The sequence below is a fragment of the Hypanus sabinus genome, chromosome 9, assembly GCF_030144855.1.
Source record: "Hypanus sabinus isolate sHypSab1 chromosome 9, sHypSab1.hap1, whole genome shotgun sequence".
Taxonomy (NCBI): domain Eukaryota; kingdom Metazoa; phylum Chordata; class Chondrichthyes; order Myliobatiformes; family Dasyatidae; genus Hypanus; species Hypanus sabinus.
In genome coordinates, this window is record NC_082714.1 from 22,179,958 (window position 1) to 22,199,568 (window position 19,611).

Below are 19,611 nucleotides of genomic sequence, written 5' to 3' on the forward strand. Positions count from 1 at the left end.
CCTTTAAGAATCTCATTAAAACCTAGCCTCTTGGCCAAACTGTCCAAATAGCTCCTTGTATGTTAGAAGATGTTATGATAGATCAATAACATTCCTATGAAACACCTTTGGCCTGTTTTTGTCATGTTCAAGGCTCTATACAAGTTAGATATTGTTGATTTGGGTAGACTGAGAGATGGTTCATTTCTTGTATCTACAGTAATTGAGGGCATGGATAACATGCAAATGGATTGGATATTTGATATCACAAGATGAGAAAATCTGCAGATGCTGAAAATCCAAAGCAATACACACAAAATGTGAAGGAACTCAAGGTGAGGCAACACTTCACTTATGAGTCTGTTGGGGTAATCTATTGCACCTGGTGCTCCCGGTGCGGCCTCCTCTACATCGGCGAGATCCGACGCTTCATCGAGCACCTCCGCTCCATCTGCCACAACAGACAGGATCTCCCGGTTGCCACCCACTTCAATTCTCCTTCACTTCCCATTTGGATATGTCCATACATGGCCTCCTCTACTGCCATGATGAGGCCAAACTCAGGTTGGAGGAGTAATTCCTCATATACCATCTGGGTAGACTCCAGCCCTTTGGTATGAACATTGAATTCTCCAACTTCCAGTAATTCCCTTCCTCTCCCTTCCCCCATCCCACTTTCATTCTGTCTCCTCTTCTAGCTGCCTATCACCTCTCTCATGATTCTGCCTTCTTCTACTACCCATAGTGCATTCTTACATTCCTTCTTCACCTCTCCTGACTAAACTCTCCTTGCTTCCCCTACCCCACCCCTTGATCTTTCCTCTGATTGGTTTTTCACCAGCACCTTCCCCTCCCCCCACTTCCATTATAGGGCCCCTGCCCCCTCCTTCTTCAGTCCTGATGAAGGGTCTCGGCCCAAAACATTGATTGCTCCTTTCAACAGATGCTGCCCGAGCTGCTGAGTTCATCCAGCTTGTTTGTACGTGTGGAGGAACTCAGCTGGTCAGGCACAATCTATGGAAATGTCAGAATGCTGGAGTAGGAACCAAATCACAGACCCAGTTCTGTGCACACAGTGATGTTAATTGAGTAACAAATCCCGAGGTACAAACAAAGTCAGCATCAAAGTTCAGGCAAAGATCAAAACATCCAGAGAAATCCTAAAAACCAGAATCAGGAAACAGGCAGAGTCGATATTCAGACAGATAGAATACAGATACAAATGCTGGAAAGGCTCGGGAAAATTCACTGGCACAATCTGGCAACAAACAAGTGAAGTACACTGAGCAATAAACAGAGAGGCAGATGATAGGTGGAGCACAATGAGATACAGGTAATGATGAGAAACAGAGGAGACGCGCAGTATTCAGTAACACAGGGGCCCGAGTAGAGCAGGAGGAGGGACAGGAGTGCATGGCAATACAAAACCACAGACTGACAGCTAGGGGAAACACACCAAAAGAGAGAGTTCATCTGGAGGTACTGACAGGAAAAGAGTAAACAGTCGACATTTCTGGCTGAGACCCTTTGTCAGGACTTCATTCAGTCCTGATGACGAGCCTCAATCCAAACCATCGACTGCTTACTCTTTTCCATAGATGCTACCTGGCCTGCCGAGTTCCTCCAGAATTTTATGGGTAATTTACGTGATTGGTTCAAGCGGGAGTAGATGTTCCTATTGTCAATCTGAAATGATAACTCATCTCCTGTCTCCGTAGATGCTGCCTGACTTGCAAAGTTTCTGATTTGTTTGAGTAAGCAGGGGTTGAGGATTTCTGTACATTTTATTTTTAAGTTATTGACCAAAACAGAAAATGTTGGAAGAGACTCAAGAAAATCTGCTGATGCTGGAAATCTTAAATAGCACTCACAGAACGTTGAAGGAACTCAGCAGGTCAGGCAACATTTATGGAGGGCAATAGACCATCGACTTTTGAGGGCAAGATCTTTCATCAGGAATGGAAGTGAAGGGGGCAGAAGCCAGGATAAGAAGGTGGGAAGATGGGGAGATGTATAATCTGGCAGGTGATTGGTGGGACCAGGTGAGAGGGTGGGGAGGAAGGATGGTGTGAGAAGCTGAAAGGTGATAGGTGGAAGAGGTAAAGGGCTGAAGAAGAAGAAATTTTATCAAAGAAGACGGTGGACCATGGAGTAAGGAAAGGAGGTGGAGAACCAAAGGGAGGTGATGGGGGGTGGGGGGAGCTAGAAGAGAAAGGTGAAAGAGCCATCAGAATGGGGAGAAACAGGTAAATGAGGGAGGAGAACAGAGGGGAGGGAAGTAGCTATTGCTAGCACTCAGCCAGAGAAGTAGAATACGTGGAAAGAGAAACCAGTTAAGGGTTTCACTTGAAGATCTTTAGTTTATGGGATGGAGATGGGAAATACTCAAAGCACCAGTGTAGAAATAAGGATCTGGAGACCCATACCACAGCATATTTGCCCTGAGGGTCTGTAAAAGGGGCAAAGAGGTTCTTTAGTTTGAACACGCCTGAAATATCTACAGGAGTCAATTATTTAATCTTTCTGTCAGGATTGAGAAAGGGTGGTAAAAGGTCACAAAATCAAGCAGTGGAATAGTGACAGGATAACACAGTGGTACAGAAATTATGGATGCTCTCCCCCATTATAATGTGAGTGGCCTTCAGTGAATCTATTTCCCTGGTGGCTGTGCTGCATGAAGGCCAGTTTTACAGCAGGAAGCCAAAAGAGGAACTTCTCAGGTTGCCAGATCCTGATTTACTGCAAGGTAAGGGGCTGACAAAACAATCGAAGCTCTGCTCCATTCCTGGATTTGATCGCTATTAAGCTTCTGAGTCATGTTTCCTTTATGTTTGTGGCAGAATTGCCATAACCCATTGTTATTACATAAATCTCCTTCCAGCTGTCAACAAGCTGTTGCATGGAAATTGCAAGTAGATGCCATTGGCCACATGCAGTGTGAAGATTGATTTGAGTAGCATTGACCTCTCCTTGCTATTACGGCTGGCGCTGAGCTACTCATTGGTTTGGCTTGGCCAAGCCGGTAATGAGCATTTCACAGCACAGCTGACAATGACTATAGTCACTTCACAAATTATGTTATCATTAGTTTAATGGCAACTACCAGCTAGATTTTTCATGGACAATACAAAGAAAGATACATCTATTTGGCATTGAAGGCATCGAGAAAAGCACAAATGTGCTTTTTTGTAACATTTTCTAAATTGTCACCATCGACGATATCTTCAAGCAGCAGTGCCTCATGAAGCTACTTCATCACTCACCACCCAGGCCATCTTTTCTCATTACTACCATCAGAAAGGAGGCACAGAGACCTAAACACATCAACAGCTTCTTCCGCTCTGCCATAATACTATTGATCTAACTTATAGTAATATATTTCTTGCTGATTTGATTTGATGCTAATGAAGCATTTCACTTTGTTTTGATGCACATGTAACAAGTAAGTCTAATCTTTAGACAAATAAAGCTAAGCTAATCCTAGTGAAAAGAAATTAGCATTTAATTCTCCTTGGAATGACGTTCTCCTTTTCTTGAAATGTTGATCCTTCATTTTACACTCGCCCACTAATAAAAGCATTTCAACACCAGCCCTCTTATACACCTTAGAACGTTATGTTTCAATAAGATAATCTCTTATTCTTTGAAACTCAGAAGAATACAGATCTAACATGTTTAGCTTTTCTTGATGTTCTTCCCAAATGGCACTCAACTCTGATAGCAAGGCTCAAAGACAGCTTCTATCTTGTTGTTATCATACACTTTAACGGACTTCCTGTACGATAAGATAGACTCTTGACCTCACAATCTACCTTGTTATGACCTTGCGTTTTATTGGTTAATTGCACTGCACTTTCTCGGTATCTTTTACAAGTTATTCTGGATTGTTATTGTTTTACCTTTATCTCAATGCACTGCGTAATGATTTGATTGGTATGAACAATATGCAAGACAAGTTTTTCACTGTATCTTGTAAATGTGACAAAAATAAATCAATTCCAATAGTGATACCAGTGCCCTCAATACTGCACCAAAATGTTGGGCTGAGTTACAGACTCACTTTTTCAGAGTGGAACTTGAGCAAGGCATAGTTGCCACTGGTAGAGAAATTGTAATACTGATTCCACAATTTTGCTCCAGCTCAAGTGGCCACAGTTCTCTTGGAAAGCCTCAGATTCGCAATGCAATATTCCTTAATTACTTTCACGCGGACGCCTCTGGAAAAGCATGCCCTCTGCCTGGGAAAATTCTGGCCAAAAGTGATGCAGTTTGCTTTGTCACTGTGCTCTTAGGGCCTGCTCTCTACTTCCTCCACACCATCCACTGTCTTGGGTATGTAATGGCTTCTCTGTAATGTTCACTGCTAAGGTTATGGTTTCTCTGTAGCAGCAATGTTTGGGTTATGGACTGTTAGCCAATCGGGGATTGTTGTTTTGTCCTGTGTATCCGGAAGGATGTTGTTTTTCGCGGTCTTTTGTCGAGGGGAGATGAAGAGGGAAGACACTTGTGGAGAGAGCTGGTAGACCACTGGACGGAGTGGACTGGGACCTAAGGGCCCGAAGGTTGGCGCCGTTCGGAGGAGACCGATGGTGGAAGAATGACAACTGAGTGAGCTCCAATGTGAACTTCTGACTTGAATTGGGCCTTTTTTAATTTTCATTACTAACGCTATATTCAGATTAAGATTCATAAAGTCTATCATTTAATTGCATATGGTGTACTGTCTGATATTTTGCACTGTCGGTTTGTAATGGCGGGTACATTACACAGCATCCACACAAACATGATTATCCAGTTTGGCGGAGGCAAAGGCTGATTCCCCTAGACCAACACGAGCTGGGCGAACCTGAGAGTTACAGGTTGTGGTGAACTACGTGTGCCTGTCTGGACACGCCCCCTGCTGACTGCTCCTGTGGCTCCTCCCACAGACCCCAGTATAAAGGTGATCAAGGCCTGAACCCGGCCTCTCAGTCTCCAGGATGTAGTATGGTGGTCAACCACTGCTTGTTCCTTCTTCCAGTCAATAAAAGCCGATATCTCGCCTTTACGTCTCAGAGTGAGTTATTGATGGTGCATCACAGGTAGAAAATTTCTCTGTACCCTTTCCTTTATTTTTGTGATACTTGGAAATATCACCTAACAATAACCTCACCAAAGGCAATTCTGTCTTTATTAAATTCTAGCTCTTCAGTGCAACTGCTCCAATGACCTTTACATTTAATAGCTCCATCATTACGTTGGTCATCATTTGAAAACCATTGCTTGGATTTCGTTATTGCAGTTCTTCATGGTTTAGTATGTAATAAACTTCCATGAAGACAGCTGATTCACCAGAACAGTTATAACCGAGCAGCGCTGTGTGGTCCAGGAGAACTTCACAAATATTCAACGATCTACACTCCACTACCAGTGGCAGTGAATCCTAAAGCTGGCAGCTTCGGCCCTCTCAGTGAGCAAAGCTCTGCTCTCCTTCTCTACATATCGTTCTGCTGATACGTTGATCTTTTTGCACAGAACAGTGTAAGTCTGTACAGCTGACAACTTCCAGCCGGTCCCCTCTGTGATCTTTATTTTAAACAGAAAGGAAACACAATGATCTGGACTTCCTTTGAAAAATCAATCCGAAAGCCAAGCACTGAATTGAAATTAAATGTTTTGACAAGACAGACGAACGATGTGTAACTAAATCAGTCACTGGAAGTTACTTGAAGTATGACAAATAGAGATATGCTTTACAAGATATCAGAAGCCATCATCATCAAATAGTCACTAGTTCTGATGAGAGGCTTCTTAAATCAAACCACAAGCAAAGGTTAAGAGGTCAACTAATTTACTTCAGTTCTCCTTCACTGCTTATTGCAATGTGTGTATGCACTGAGATAATTTATAAAACATGCAGATAATGGATTAACTGATTGTAGCACAGGAGAACAAAGTATATCATATTTATTAAAGGAAATAACATCTTTGGCTCTGTTAAGAAATAATGGAACATTCTGTGCAGACAGATGAATAACCATTCATCTTTGATCTGAAAAATTAATTGCTGAGCCCTTTGCAGATGCTGCCTGATCTGCAAAACGATGGCAGCATTATTTTACGTTTCCAACATGCCCAAAGCATTGACCTTAGAATAGTTACATTTGCTGTTAACAGTGCTGAAAGAAAGCGCATCCCGTGCACACAACATGAAACAGCATATCCTGCGCGCATCGCGGTTGTCATAGGGTATTATTTCAGTCATGGGCATTTTCCAAGACAGACAACCCATCAGAGGAGGTGGACTTCTGACTGCTTGACTGAAACTAGTGCAGGTAAGGAATAACATCCCTTCCTCTCTGACAATCAGCACTCGCGCACCTCAAGGATATGCACTTTGTCCACCTCTACTCTCTCTACACCCACTACTGTGTGGTTAGCAAAGCTCAAATCCCATTTATAAATTTGCTAATGACACAACTATTGTTGGGAGAATTTGAGATGGTGATGAGGAGATGTACAGGAGCTACATAGATCAGCTGGTTGAGTGGGGTTGCAACAACAACCTCGCACTCAACATCAGTAAGACCAAGGGAATTGATTGTGGACTTCAGGAAGGGGATGTTGGGAGAACGTACACCAGTCCTCATTGAAGGATCAGCAGTGGAAAGGGTGAGCAGATTCAAGTTCCTGGGTGTCAACATCTCTGAATATTGATGCAATTACAAAGAAGGCACAAGACTGGCTATATTTTATTAGGAGTTTGAGGATTCTTGGTATCTCACAAATTTCTGTAGATGTACCATGGAAAGCATTCTGATTTTTTGCATCAACGGTAGGTCAAATTTGAAGACAGAATATAATATTAATGGTAAGACTCTTGGCAGAATGGTGGATCAGTGAGATCTTGGGGCCCATGTCCATAGGACACTCAAAGCTGCTGCGCAGGTTGACAGTATGGTCAAGAAGGCATATGGTGTGTTGGCCTTCATCAACCGTGGGATTGAGTTCAAGACCCATGAGGTAAAGTTACAGCTAAATAAGACCTTGGTTAGACCCCACTTGGAGTACTGTGTTCAGTTCTGGTCACCTCACTACAGGAAGGATGTGGATACTACAGAGAGAGTGTAGAGGAGATTGACAAGGATGTTGCCTGGATTGGAGTGCATGCCTTATGAGAATAGATTCAGTGAACTTGGCCTTTTCTCCTTGGAGTGGCTGAGGATGAGAGGTGACCTGCTAGAGGTGTATAAGATGATGAGAGTCATTGATCATGTGGATAGCTAGAGGCTTTTTCTCAGGGCTGAAATGACTAACACGAGGGGGCGTAGTTTTAAGGTGCTTGGAAGTAGATACAAGGGGATATCGGAGGTAAGTTTTTCACACAGAGTGGTGGGTGCGTGGAAAATCTCTGCCAGTGAAGATGGAAGAGGCTGATACAATAGGATCTTTTAAGAGACTCTTAAGTAGGTACATGGAGCTTAGAAAAATAGAGGGCTATGCTGTAGGGAAATTCTAGGCAGTTTATAGAGTAGGTTACATGGTCGGCACAACATTGTGGGCCAAAGGGCCTGAAATGTGCTGTAGATTTTCTATGTTCTGTGTTCTACTGTCTGGTACAGAGGGGCATTGCACACAATCAGAAAAAGCTGCAGAAAGTTGTAAAGTCAACCAGATTCCATCATGAGCACTTGGTTCTCCAGCATCAGGGTCAACTTCAAAAGGTGCTGCCTCAAGAAGGTGCCATCTATCATTAAGGACCTCCACAACCCAGGATATGACCTCTTTTCATTGCTACCATCAAGAAGGGGGTAGAGGAACCTGAAGACACACACTGAACGTTTCAGGAATAGCTTCTTCCCATCCACCATCAGACTTCTAAATGGACAATGAACCTATGAACACTACAACACTACTTCGCTAATTTATATACTTAAACCCAGCTCTTACTCACAATCCTTGTTCAGTCATATGACACAGCCAGCCTCAACCAACTGCTCTTAGCCTTCAGTCACCTTTTTGCCTTATCGTGTTAAGTATCTGTTCCCTTTTTTTTGTGGCCTTTCATGGTGTTATTTTGCAGTTTATTGGTAAAGTATTGCACAGTTAAATTGCCTCTGCTGCTCTGCCTTTGGATCAAGCATCCTCTACATTGCCTGACAGCTGCCACAAAACAACAAATTCCATGTCATACCAGCTGCTCTGATTCTGAATTTATGAACTGCACAACCCTTAGGAGCATTGGTGGACCCTGAGATGCAAGTCCACAGTTCCCTGATAGTGGCAACACACATACTGTGAGGTATGCCTGCCTTCATCGTTAGAGCATTGAGTATAAAAGGTAGGAACTCATGTCGTAGCCGTATAAAGGTTTGCTTCGGCCACATTTAGAGTGCCAAGTGCAGTTCTGGTTACTGCATTACAGGAAGGAAGTGAAGGCTCTGGAGAGGAGGGTTCAACAGAATGTTGCCTGGATTAGAGAGGATTAGCTATAAGGAGAGGATGGGCAGACTTTCTTTGGACCTTCAGAGGTTGAGGGACTCCCTCTTAGAAGTACAACAAGTTGTGAGACGTGTGGTCAGGGTAGATAATGAGAGTCTCTTTCACAGGCTGGAAATGGGAAATACTAGTGGGCATGTGTTTTGCAAAGTGACTGGAGAGTGCCTGGGATGTGCTTCCAGAGGAGATGGAAGAAGGTGATATGACATCAACCTTTAACCAGCATTAAACATGGTAATAGGCATCCGATAGTCTCAAGAGACCATGGATTTGTGACTTGGAAAGTTTCCAAGGCGCAGGCCTGAGCAGGGTTGTATGGGAGATCAGGAGTTGCCCATGCTGCAAGTCTCCCCTCTCCACGCCACCGATATTGTCCAAGGGAAGGGCAAGGGCTGATACAGCTTGGCACCGGTGTCATCGCAGAGCAATGTGTGGTTAAGTTCCCTGCTCAAGGACACAACAAATTGCCTTAGCTGAGGCTTGAACTAGACCGATGCTTTAACCACTTGGCCACAGTAAAAGCAGAGATAATAACAGTATTTCAGAGACATTTAGTCAGATACATGTAGAGACCAAATATAAAGGGATACAGATGATATGCAAACAGTTGTGCAGCTTAAATTGATATCATGCTCAGCACATTGTCTGCCAATGGGCCTGTCCCTGTGCTGTGCTTTCTATGTTCAAAGACTCTTCAAAACTCAGTTGACCTAAAGTCTTTATTGAGTTTGGAAGTTGTGCCCACATTTTCTTTGCCTTCATTTGCTCGTTTACCTGGGTCAAGATCTCTGTGACAGCCAGGTGCCGGACAAGAGGGACTTGATGCTGGCTCACTTTGTAGTGAGCAAGTGGATTCTGCATCTGACAACTTCAAAGTTCACAGTAAAGTTATTATCAAAGTACATATCTGTCACCAATACACGACCTTGAGAATAATTTTCTTCCAGGCATTCACAGTAAGACAAAGAAATACAATAGAATAAACACAAAAACACAGACTGACAAATGACCAATGTGCAAAAAAACTGTGAAAATACAAAATAAATAAATAAATAAATAATACTGGGAACATGAGTTGTGGAATCCTTGAAAGTGAGTTCATTGATTGTGAAATCAGTTCAATGATGAGGTGAATGCAGTTATCCACACTGACTCAAGTGATGGCTGTTGGATTATACTATAAGTGTTGCAAGGACATGACTAAGGATGAACCCAAGTGCAGGACACAGGCATGGCGACAGGGTCGAGAGGCGCTAGCACAGTCGTGAACATGGAGCAGATACCCAGGAGAGTCTTTACTCGGAGACAAGGTTCACATAGAATATCCAGGGAATGGTGCGGAGCTAGGAACTAACAGTACTAAGGGATCAGGAAAATAATTGACCAACGAACTGGCAGCTCATTGCTGTGACTCCAGGGTTCTTATCCTGCATTCCCTGATGGAAAGCAGGTGTGCTGTAATTAATGGAACTGGGAACAATTGGAAATCAGACGAGGGGATTAAGGCCCAGTCAAGGAGAAAATAGCAAGATGGGGGATTGCCAGACGGGACCATGACAGTAAGTGCTCCTGAACCTGGTGCTGAGGGACCCAAAGCTCCTGTACCTCCTTCCCAATGGTGGTTGTGAGAAGCAAACAGGGACTGGATAGTGGGGGTCCTTGTGGCAGCACTCCTTGTAGATGCGATTTCTGTATCCAAATGTCTTTGAATTCCTCTTTTTTTTTCCATGGTGGTTATTTGAACTCATTGTTGCAGACATCTGGATTATTAGCGCCACAACTAGCAATTACCAATTTTCGAAAAATCACAGCCTGTCAGTAGCTCAGAATCAAGACTGCACATTTACAGCAAGAGCAAATCTGCAGGTGCTGGAAATCCGAGCAACACACACAAAACGCTGGAGGAACTCAGCAGGCCAGGCAGCGTCTAGGAAAAGAGTACAGTCGACATTTCAGGCTGAGGCTCTCCATCAGGATGGGTCTTTACAGTAATACAGCTTACATTGTTTTGTGTTTTAATGCAAAAAACTGTCCCAGTGTGTTTTGCAAAGATATTAAAGGACAAAAATAGATTTCTCAGCAAAGGAGGAGATATTAACTGGCACAGACAATGGGTTAGCCAAAGAGTTGGGTTTTAGGAGGGCCATGAAATGTAAGGTAGAGGAGTTTAGGGACAATTCCAGGACTTAAATGACTGAAAGCAAATGTCAGAGGAGGCACAAAATCTAAAGTCAGAGCAACTGAATGCTCTGATATAGCGAAGCATTCTGACAACAGGAGAGTCCAAAGTTGGGAGGTGCAAGTTAATGAAGTTGGAAGTGTTGGGAGCTATTGGAGGCTGGCAAAGCAGCTGACCCCTTGGGGTAGGCTCATGAGGAAGACCACACACAGACTGCTGATTAGACCATATCTCATCACTGGGTACAGGACAGAAAGAACACTGAAAGTGAAGAGAGCTGATGCCAGCAGATGCATCGGTGATGTGAAAACAAGTGTAACTGACTGATTGCAAAGCGCGATTGGTTCGGAGGAGACTGGATAAAGACACACATCACCACAGAACTCATCACCACAATTACACAATCCAAACTAACCATCTCATTTATCCCTGTTCCCATCAGGAACCTCTGATGACAAGCAAACATTTTTTTGTGGTGTGGATGTATATTACTGATATCTTTATGATATGTACTTGCTATCTTATACATGCTATGGGTGCTTTGTGCTGTGTGTGACTGTTGTTACAGTGTTTTGCACCTTGGTCCCGGAGTAATGCTCTTTCATTTGGCAGTATTCAAGGTTATTCATACATGGTTGAATGACAATTAAACTTCAATATAATTGAATTGAGTTGAAACCTCTCTGAAAAAGCATGTGAATTCTTAACTAAGAATAGGTAAAGGATAAAAGATTTCGTTACATGGACAATATGCCATCCACAAGTCTAGGAGCACATATCACAAAAAAAAATAGAACAATAGAAAGAAGAAGCGAGGGAAAGAAACTGATTTGCTGCATAAATAAGGGAGTGTAGCGGTCGGAATAATGGTATTAAAGTGCCAGCAACCAGGGTTAAATTTCACAACTCTCTGTATGGAGCTTCCATGTTTTCCTGTGACCCGGTGAGTTTCCTCCAGGCGCTCTGGTTTCATTAGACCATAGGACATAGAAGTAGAATTAGGCCATTCAGCCCATCGAGTTTTCTCTGCCATTTCATCATGGCTGATTTACTATTCCCCTCAAGCCCCATTTTTCTGCCTTCTCCCACATTCCAAAGGCTTACGGGTTCGTAGGTTACTTGGTCACATGGCTGTAATTGGATGGCATAGGGTCATTAGTCTGGAAGCACCTGTTACCATACTGTATCTTTAAATAAATAACAACTGAAAATGTTCAGAAAGACAGGCAGGACCTTTGGAGATATTTCCGGTCTGTGACCAGAACTGTACTCTGCGTTCTGATGCCACCTGAAACCAACACTGTACATGGTTATGTCAATCCCACTGCAATACCTTTCTGCAGTGGGTATACACTGCCTCGTTTTTACCTGATAAATACTCATGTATAAACTGTTTCCACGTGTCACTTATTGTTCTTCAATGTCTTCTCTCAACAGCCATGATGTCCTGTAAGTCTGGCTTCAAGTCTATTGTGAACTTATCATTTTATTTTTTCCAGCACACTTCAAATCCCTTCTTCAGCAAGTGGACCACCTACAACTGATTAACTTTTTCTTCAGCTTTCCCATTCTGTAGGCAATTTTTCAAAATTCCCAGTTTCCTCACTACAATCTTATAGCTTCCAATGGTGTTGCTGTAAAATCGCTTGATAGAAATATTCCCAAGTTATTTATATATTATTATTATTATTATTGAGATACAGCGTGAAATGGGCCCTTCTGACCCTTCGAACCGCGGGTCCCTTCGATCATAGGACCAATTAACCTGTCGACCGATATGTTTGTAGAATATGGGAGGAACCTGGAAGATCCAGTGGAAACCCACACAATCAGTGGTGGGAATCGAACCCGGATCCCCTGTCCTGTAAACCGCTGTGCTAACCGCTACACTACCACACTGAATTACACATTAGTGAACCCTGATCCTGACTGGAGCTCATTTTCTGAGTCAGAGGCTTGTGTATTTTTAATCAGGAACTCCAGAGTCCGGGATCATGCACTGTGGAGTTTTAATTCATCACCTTCCCTATCCAAAATCCATCACTACTGACAGGCCATTGATCACTGTCAGAAGAGGGTGATCACTATTACATGATATTCCAAGAGGAGGAAGGAGGGAGGACAGAATCTGTTGCTAGGTTAGTGACAACATCGATAGCAATAATAGATAAGCAGGTTCAGATCCACTGGATCCACTGGTTCAAATCCACTGGATTTAAAATAAAATATTTCATCAATAAGCCAAAAGTTTAAGGTTTTAAATGGACACCACAGTGGCATTGATACCCACAAGTTCTATTTCAACAGGAAAGCTAGGTGGGAAATTCGAACTGATTTGTCTGGTTTACACACTCTACGTCACAAGTTACATAGGAAAAGTACTATCCACCAGCATCAGTACAGGTAGCATAATATTATGAAAAAGAGGGGAAAGAATGATAAAGAGATAGAAGGGCAGAGACTAGGAGAAAGAGCGGGGAAACAGACAGACAGACTGACAGAGATAAACAGACAGGCAGGCAGAGGCACAGAAAACGAGAGAGGGAATGGAGAGAGAGACAGTCAGAGACAGAGAGAAACTGACAGAAACAGATAGACAGACAGGCAGAGTTAAGGAGAAAGAGAGAGAGGGAATGGAGAGAGACACACACAGACAGAGGCAGAGAGACTGAGAGATAGAAAGACAGAGAGACAGGTAGGCAGAGGCAAGGAAAAAGAGAGAGAGGGGGAATGGAGAGAGACAGTCAGAGACAGAAAGAAACTGACAGAAACAGACAGACAGATAGACAGACAGAGACAAGGAGAAGGAGAGAGGTGAGGGGGTGGGGAACAGAGAGCGACATAGAGACAGAGAGACAGAGAGAGACTGATGAAGAGACAAACCAACAGAGACAGAAAGAGATTCAACTTATTCTGCCATTTTAGAAGAGTGTAATAGTTGGCTGCTCAGGTATGATAGGGAAGCAGAGCCCAGAAAACATGAAGATAGCAGTCCTGCTCCTCCAGGTCTGAAATCAATGTTTGAAAGGCCCATAGTAGGCCTAATCTCCCAGGTACCTATAGGAGCCAGGAAACCTGTAGGAAGTAATTTCGACTCATTATAATTCTGAAGGGCCAATTTTGCTCCTGGAAGGACTGTAGGTTGGTTGATGAAACTCACCACCCATTGATAACAGAAGTGGGTAAGTCTGAAGTGAGTTAGCTTCATGTTTGTCATGTTAAATTTTACACTGCTTGCTCTAGTCTGAGCCACATATACCCCTGGGTAAAGGTTCCCTGGCAGAACTGAATATTTGGCCCATGTAACAGCCAAACCAAACCAAAGGCAAAATAGTGGCTGCTGCCAGCGACCCTGCAGATTTGTTATACTTGCATGACATGCCCTCGCTCCAATAAAGGCTCCAAAAGTGGAGGAAATGCAATCGATTCTTTATTAGCAAATAGCAAACATATCATCTAAAATCAATGAAACTTAAAGCTAAACATAATTGAGTGGTCAACAAAAGATATATCATCTGACAGTCCCAAGCTGCAAACTGCCACAAAATAAGCAAGAATACATTTCTTATTCCCTTCGCTTTTACCACGCCCCCACTCACGTGACTAGTTGCCATACTAAACAATAAACGTGCAACACAGCACATTGCAGGTAGAGAACAGATCCATGGTGCCTACAGCCCAGCTTGCAGAATCTTCTAAAGAAAGGCTTCTCAATTATTTCCATTCATTCTCTGCAACATTGACATTCATTTTCCATATCCAATTGACATTTTGAATGTTCCACTCCAATTTCTCCCCTCAGGCTGTGCCTTCTATATCAGAGTGGCTCACTCTGTGAGAAAACGTCTAGGGAAATTTTTTGGTCTTTAAGGGATCTGGAATGGTCTCCTTTTTTTTTGCTGCAACGATTCGACGATTTGTTGAATTTTTCAACCGGTGGGCCAAAGTGGTTTGTATGATGGAAGCTAATAAGTTGAAGTGTGATTTCTTTTGCTGATTGTGTATTGATAGCATGTCAGACATTACCTCCTGAACAGGCAGCCCTATGCTGGCCTCACTCTAAGCTGATGAATAGCTCATTTCAGTTTAAAATGGAAGTGAAAGGGAAATTAATATGAGGGTGATTCTTCCATTCTCATGCAAAGAGGTGCAGTACAGACAGATCACTTGAATCAGACAGAGCAAAATGCATTCAGGACTTAAAGAATCTGAGCTCATGGGAGCGTATTTAAAGGTAGGCTCTTAACTTTGAACATCTGACCTTCCAGTTATTCTGCGGTTTCTGGTAAATTGAACAGATGGAAATCAGTCACAGTGCATTCCTGCTACTCTCCAGTGTCGAGACATCTGCTGACAAATGTTTGGTGGAAACCAGCAGCAACAGGAGCACTAACCGAACTTTTGCAAGCTGCCTCAACCACAGCTAATGGCAGCGTGAGTTATAACAGCCCTGAATCTTTTCTATATCACTGACTTCAGCAGAGAATTCCAGCAATCTAGAATGATAATAATCCACATATTTAACCATGTAGTCATATCTTTTATAACACAGAGAAAGATAATGCTTTTCACTGAACCAAAAAGGCTTTCTAATCATCCTTATAACCATGTACCCTGTTACGTATTCAGGCAACAATAAATATATGAGATCGGCAAGGGTTTCTTATAACAAACAACACGTTTACTAAACACAGAAAACAAACCCCCCAAAAGTAAACAAACACTACCGTAACCGGAAACAGCTGCTGAGCGGCTGTTCAAACAGTTCGTAAAGTGATATTCCAAAACAGTTCCTTAAAGTGGTATTGCCAAAAGTTCGATATGCTCACAGTCCATTTAAAAGGAGAGACTTTACAGGACGATTTAAATTCTCTTTCACATCGCTTGCTTCGATCCCCGACATTGAACTTCCCACGAAGAATTCACGAAACAGAACGGCTTAAAGGCACTGACCTTTCCTTCTCCACTACCTTCAATCCTTTCTGGTTACCCAGGGATTAACACGAAGATAGTCAACGAAATCCTTCCAAATAAGGATCAAACAAAGGTCGCCCCCGTAGAAAGCGATTCACCGTAGAAAGCGATTCTCCTCGATCTTTAACTTCCGAACTTCGAATCTTCACTCTCCTCTAATTCTCAAACTAACAGAATCATAAAGAACCTGCTGGCAATGACCTTTTAAACTTTAGGCATTAAATAAAAACTTCATCCTTCAACTAAACTGCGTCATCTCTTAAAACACGCAGTGGCATGAAGTCAACCTGGCAAATCCAGCCACGAACTGCCCCTCCTCACAGGGTGGGGTCTACCTTTTATAACCTGCAAAAAAAACCCATCACATGATCTCTACTGGCGGGAAAATGACGTCATTCCACCATCACAAGACCATCACCTCAAGTCCAGTACAACTTCAACCCCAGTCACATGACAAGGGCTCCACTGTCATGTGTCACGAGTACGTAACAACCCATATAACAATTACAGCAAGGAAACAAGCCATCTCGACCCTTCTAGTCTGTGCCGAGTGCTTACTCTCACCTAGTCCCACCTACCTGCACTCAGCCCATAACCCTCCATTCCTTTCCTGTCCATATACCTATCCAATTTTTTTTTAAATGACAAAATCGAACCCACCTCTACCACTTCTACTGGAAGCTCGTTCCACAAAGCTACCACTCTCTGAGTAAAGAAGCTCCCCCTCGTATTACCCTTAAACTTTTGCCCCTTAACTCTCAACTCATATCCTCTTGTTTGAATCTCCCCTACTCTCAATGGAAAAAGCCTATCCACGTCAACTCTAACTATCCCCCTCATAATTTTAAATACCTCTATCAAGTCCCCCCTCAACCTTCTACGCTCCAAAGAATAATGACCTAACTTGTTCAACCTTTCACTTTAACTTAGGTGCTGAAAACCGGGTAACATTCAAGTAAATCTCCTCTGTACTCTTTCTATTTTGTTGACATCTTTCCTATAATCCTTCTCCACAATAAATGCTAAGTTGTATCTTCTAAACTTCTGTAAGTTCTTCTTTTGTTTAGCTGCCCTCTAAATATATATAAAACTAAAATTCTCCTTGTCTCTACATTTACTCAGATAGGACTTTATTTTTTACAACATCAATGATGTTTTTTCCACCATTTACTTGGCAAAATCTTTACTGTTCTGGATTCCTAATCTTCTTTGTTGTAAAGTCGCTTCATCTTTGGAAGTGAAATCCTGCCATCATTTTTCTGACCCTGAAACTTTTATAAACTGCAGTACTTCCAACAAAATGCTTTAATCCTGGGATGAGTATTATTTATTTTATGTGTTTAATTTCTTGTAAAATATTGTGTACAACTTATGTTGTTTTTGTCCTTGTGAATCAATAAAATTAAGAGGCGTACAGACAGGTATGGAGATCTATGATCCCGGAGCAGGTCAATGGGACTGGGTAGAATAATACTTCAGCATGGACTAGATGGGCTGAAGGGCCTGATTCTGTGCTGTAGTGGTCTATGACTCCATAATGTTATGTATCTGTAAGTTTTTCCTTGTACATATGCATGCATATACTTGTGGATATAACAATAAACTCAACTTTGACCTTTCCATAATTGAAAAATCATTCAATTTCTTATCTTTTTTGGAAACCAAGGAGCAGAATGAGAATTCCCTGAAATACTCTTCCATCACAGGATCTTCTGTGATTTATGGTCAGTGATTGGATCCATTTTCTCAGTTGCCTTGGCACATAACCCCAAAAGATTTCCATAGAGACATTGGTTGATAGGGCAAAGGCCAGCAGCACAAAATCATGGAAAGACAGCCCCAACTCCCCAGAGAGTGATTACGATGCCCCTCCCCGGGTTACTTGAAGAAGTCTGCACAAGAACATCTAGGAAATCAACACCACCTTCCACAGAAATTTCTCAGATTTACTGCTCTGATCCACCACAACAGAGAAAAGAAGGAATAAGGTTGTCACAGCCATTAGGATTATTATCAAGCACACTGTATTCATCTTGAAGCTTGAAATATCACTTACACTGTAAATCTTTTCCATCTATAGGTAATGCCCTGGTTCACATCTTTACTGTTAGGCCATAGGTATTTCATTTAGTAGCTCTGTTCTGCTTTCAGCCCATTTGGGTTATTGTTGAAGATAAGGGAAGATGTGGAATGTGTGCCATTCAATTAGCAGGAGGTTTTTCTTGGAGAGGGACAATGAGGTTGGTCTTAGGCTTTATGTTCGAGAGGAGATGAAGAGCGAAGATGCTGTGGAGAACCAGTCGTGGCATACGATCCGGTGCGAGACCCATTTGTTTGCGATGGATTGCGATGATGTTCAGAAGGTGGTATGGGCATTGACGTTGACCGTGGGCCCAGCGCGTGAGTGACAGGGAAGTTCAAGATGAGCTCAGGCTTGTGCACATCTGACTGTTTAATTAGAATAGGCCCTTTTCTTCTTGTTATTCTTTATTAACCCTTTAGTTAAGATTCATAAATATAATTCTTTTAATCGTATGCAGTGTACTGCCTGTTATTTGGTGGCATTAGTTTGCAACAGGTCAGCAAATTACACAGCATCCACACAAACAGGGAGTTGTGGGGGAGGGGGGGCTCGTGCCTCAATCTCACACATTTGGCAGGGCCGGAGACTGTCTTCCCTAGACTTACACAGCCGAGGAAACCCGAGTGTTTCATATATATGTACATGATCTCATAAAGTCATAGAATTACAAACTGCAGGGGGATTTCACCAGGTTAAGCTGCATCTGATTGCTGGTTGCTCAGTTCCTCCGGTAGATTGACCGTTTCTCCATATTCCAGCATCTGCGGTTTATTGAGTCACAGAATTGTACAGCACCAAGAAAAGGCCCTTCGGCCCACCATATTCATGCCAACCTTTCAGCCCAAGGATAGTAATTCTATTTGCAACACACACAAAACGCTGGAGGAACTCGGCAGGTCAGACAGCATCTATGGAAAAGAGTTAGCTGTCGACGTTTTGGTCTGAGACCCTTCTTCAGGACCGAGAAGGAAAGGGGGAGTTGACTTTTTTGTAATTCCTTTTGTCTCATTAGGAATGTATCCTAATACACCTTGCCTCCTTAAATGTCTGCCTAATTGCCTCTTAAGCATGGAAATTGTGTCTGTCTGCAGTAAGTCTGATGGCAGCATGCTCCAGCTATCAAACATCCCCTGTGTGCAAAACTTACCTTCAGATCCCCTTTTAAACTCCTTCCTCTCACTTTAAATCAATGCATCTACGTTTTTAAACACAGGAGATTCTGCACCTGCGGGAAATCCAGAACAACACAAAAAAAAATGTTGGCAGAACTCAATAGGTCAGGAAGCATCTATGGAACTAAACAGTTGACATTTTGGGCCAAGACCCATCATCAGAACTCTCACCCAAAACATCAACTGTTTATTCATTTCCACAGATACTGCCGGACTTTCTGAGTCCCTCCAGCATTTTGTGTCGCTCACAGTTTTGATACACAAAGCATTCCATCACTCTCCAATGAAAAAGTGAGACAAGGGCAATCATTAACACGTGTGCATGTGTCACCTTATGAAACAAACTATCATGCACATCTTCCTCTTGTCAACTTCTGATCAGTAACTTATACATTATTCTTTTTAATTGCAGTGGTTGCTTTAGGTTGACGGTTATTTTTCAAGCCAATCAACAACGTCATTACAGACAAGAAGGTAAATGAGTTATTGCCTATGGTGCCGAGTGTCCCAAGCTTGTCTCCTTGAAGTTTATTTGACAAGTGTTGCAATATCACCATTGATTTAGATGTATCAAGTTATTTCAATTTCAAAGGTGTTCTCGTTTTATTTTATGATAACAAGTTTATTCAGCTTAAATGACAGTTTAAATGTGGAGCTGTCACATTATTCTAAGCAGGTACTCCTATTCTGACAGGACCAATCTATTCTGCTGTAATTAGTATGGGCAGAAAGTTGCAACAAATCTT